Below are 4082 nucleotides of genomic sequence, written 5' to 3'. Positions count from 1 at the left end.
GCAGCTGGTAGGTTTGAACCATCAACTTTGTGTTTTAAACTGACCTTGCTGTCCAGTGCATTATCCTGCAGCACCACAGCAGGACTCTCTCTCTCCATATGTGTGTGTGTGTGTATGTAGTTGTGTTGTTAAGTGTCATCAAGTTGGTTCCCACTCATAGTGAACATGTATAAGGTTTCTGAGAATCTGCTGGTATATATGTATTTTTTGGTGTGTGTGTGTGTGTTTGTTTATATACCAATGATCTAGGAAGAATTTGCCAGCCATAAGACAGTTGATGTCATTACTACTTGATTACCAAGGTGGTAAACAGCAATAACATTAGGCCATTACCAAACAAAGCTATGCACATGTGATAGAATTACTTTATAAAAAGAAGAATTCCAACACCTGTTTACAGAACTGCTATCAGTATTCATATGCTCATTTAGAAAATCATATGTAAGCAGATGGGTAAAATTTAAAACTCTCTTAAAATAAAATTCCTTAGTTGCTCTAAATAAAACATTTCTACAGTTGGTTGCGAAGCAATTAGATGTGTTCTATATTCATTACCATTTCCCAAGGTCACAGTTTTCATAATTAAGAAAATTGAGATGCAGAGCATTCATCATATTATCATTGGTTGGAACAAAATTCAACTTCTGAATCATCAGTAGTAGTTGCAGAATACCCAGATATGTATAATACCAAACTGTAATGGTTAGGATTTTGTGTCAACTTGACTAGGCCAGGATTTCCAAAGGTTTAGCAGTTGGGATGTGCTTATTCCAGTGGTGATGAATCCTAAAACTGGCATAGTTATCTCTAAGATGAGTGGCTATGAGAAGCCAATCAATTAAAGGGTTGCTTCCTTCGGGGGGGTGTCATGCTCCTAATATAATGGACACCTGGGGAGTACTTTGTCTGTTCCACTGGGGACATGAGACTTTATAAATGATTGTAAAATAATAAACTTCTCTTCATATATTTATATATACATATGCTTCACTGGTTTTGCTTTTCTCAAAAACCTGGCCTAAGAATGCTACACTAAAAGAGTGGGGTTCTGGAGAAACAAAATCATAAGAATGTGTTTTCAAAATTTATACTTACTTCTGACTCACTCATTTTACAGACACTGATATAGGTGGAAGCAGATCTGACCTTTACTTTATAAGAATCGCCCTTCTGCTAATTTTGAGTTTAGTCTTTTTTCTCTCTTGTGAAGTTAGAAGTTAGACATGGTCCCCTCTTGGTTTAAGCAGTTGGCATTATGAACAGGAGTCATTGCAATGACTCCAGACCTATGAAATTATGAAATTTTCTAAGAGAAAGAACCAGGGAGCATGGGATGAAATACTTAAGCCTGGATAGCTACAGCTTGCGCAGTTACATAGAGCGGATGACATGCTGGCTTAACAGGGCTGATGGAAGGCCAGCACCTACTGGAATCCACCCTGCCAGAGACCCAAGACTATATTAATATGAATAAGGTTAGTAAAAGGGAGAAGAAAAGGTTGAACCTAAGTGTTTTAAAAGGTTTATGTGTTTGACTGGAGTCCTGGTGTGGTTCTACGGGTTAATGTGCTAGACTACAAAGCCAGTTTGAACTGCAAGGTTGGCAGTGTGAGGTAACCAATTGCTCCTAGAAAACTCCATCGTTAGGAGTCCTGGTGTGATGCTGTTGATTAATGTGCTGGGCTGCAAAGTTGGTTTGAGCTGCAAGGTTTGCAGTTCAAGTTCATCAGCTTCTCCTCAGAAACCCTATACAGGGTTGCTGTGTGTGTCTATATAGGTGTCTATGATTCTTAACTGACTTCCTGGAACTTTATAACAGCAACATGTGTTTAACTGCCTTACAGATATTGCTTTCTCCTGCCTATTATCGTAAAGTAGACATACATGCGTGATAGGAATATAGGGAATTATGACACAGAAATCTTGTAAGCCTTCCTTCAGCTTATACATAATTGAATTTGGTAAAAAGTTAATTAGAATTAAGCCTTTATAATTTATGGGGCTTTGATAGCATAGTGGTTACAAGTTGGGCTGCTAACCTCCAGGTCAGCAGTTTGAAAATACTAGATCTTCTGCAGGAGAAAGGAGAGCCTTTCTGCTCCTGTAAAGACTTACAGCCTCTGAAAGCCTATACAGGGTCACTATGAGTGAGAACCAACTCCTTGGAACACAACCATCACCATCAGAGTGTGGAGCATTAGGTGGAATCCTGAGCCCCACCCAGAGCCTTCAGAGTTGGGACATTTGCAATTGAAAAGAAATGCAGACCAAATCAGAACTGCTGGGAGAACAGGAGAATCAAGCAGAGAAAAAAACCATTTTGTACTTTGAATTTTTTAGGTGTGGCCCTGAGGGCTAATACGCTGGACTAAAAAATTGGTTTGAACCACATGATTGGTGGTTAGAACTTACCAGCTCCTCCTCAGAAACCCTATACAGAGTCACTTGCTATGGGTCAGTATTGACTTGACAGTACTTACCAACAATAAGGTAAGGAAATTGGGATCATCTGAGAAAATCCCTCCTAAGCCTGAAAGTTAAAGGGATCCAGCAAGTCATTTGCTTCCTGGTGACCAGCTGGATTGACTTGTGAGTGGATTTGGAGAAAATGCAGCCACAAAGACATGGGCTAAGTTTGGATATGTTCTATTGGCATCCCTTGACCTTGATATAAGAGGAGCAGGAAGGCTGACAAATCAGACATTTACGGAGTTGTGTGGACTCCTGAGCCCCAGGGTACTGACATAACTGATGGGAGCTAGGGCTGAGAGTGAAGTGGCCAGTTTGTGTGAAGTGTAGGGAGAGGTATATGAACTCCTAAACTTGCATCTTGTACCCATTTGACCTAGTTATCAAGTAATCTAATCTGTACTTATTTTAGTGAGAGAGAAATTTTCTTTATTCAATATTGCAAAATTGGGCACCCAATCTAGTAGACATAGGCAGAGGCACTACATGGCTGACCTGCGAACAGTTTTATTCTCCTGTCTCCTAAAAACCGCTCCTTCAGTTCTTCCACTGTGTATTACAAGGTCACATTCTCCTCCCAAGGTTGTCTTCTAGTCCTTACTGGGAGCATTCTCATTTATAGTTAGTTTCCCAATGAACTTCACTTTTTTCCTTGATGGATGTATTCTTATTTTAAAGTTCCTAGCAGGTTAAACTAGTTCTTCACCTCCTTTGGTATCCTATCCACTCCCGGGACTTCCCTTAGTCCTGAAAAAAGACCATGTCCACAAGAGTTATGGCTTACACTTGGAAGGCTAGGGTTTAGCTAACCAGAACCTGATCAGATGAACATAAACATGTTTGATATTCTAAGTAATTATCAATCATTATAATTTGCTGGACTGGACTTTTGCTTATGAATGAAGTTGATCAAAAACCTAATTGTAGTGGAAAATTGTTCATATCAAGGTGTATGCTTGTCTCCTGAATTAACTGGGCTGATTGTTGCTGATGTTAGGTGCCATTGAGACAACACGGGCTCATAGTGACCTGATGCACAACAGAATGAAACTCTGCCCAGTCTTACGGCAACCACACAATCCTTGCTACATTATATCCTTGCTGCTGCCACTATTGTTTCATCTTTTGGGGAGTCTTCCACTTTTTCTCTGACCCTATACATTAAGGAGCTCTGGTAGCGTAGTGGTTACGAATCACGCTGTGAACCTTAAGGTCAGAGATTCGAAACTACCAGCCGCTCTGCGGGAGAAAGATGAGGCTTTCTACTCCCGTAAAGATTTACACTCTCGGAAACCTTGTACAGGGTCACTATGGGTCGGAACTGACTCGAGTGCACTTAACAACAACAACAACATACATTACCAAACATGATATCCATCAACATTAACTGGTTCCTTCTGACAATATGCCTGAAGTATGTGAGAAAGCCTGGACATCCATGCTTCCAAGGAGCATTCTGGCTATATTTCTTCCAAAATAAATTGCTTTGTTCTTTGGAAAGTCCATGGTATATATGTTATTGTTAAGTGCCAACAAGACACTTTCGACACATAGCGATCCTGTATAGGTTTCCTAGGCAGTAAATCTTTACAGGAGCAGAAAGCATCATTTTT

The sequence above is a fragment of the Chrysochloris asiatica genome, unplaced genomic scaffold (genome assembly GCF_000296735.1).
Source record: "Chrysochloris asiatica unplaced genomic scaffold, ChrAsi1.0 scaffold00082, whole genome shotgun sequence".
Classification (NCBI taxonomy): Eukaryota; Metazoa; Chordata; class Mammalia; order Afrosoricida; family Chrysochloridae; genus Chrysochloris; species Chrysochloris asiatica.
This window is presented reverse-complemented; position numbering follows the sequence as displayed.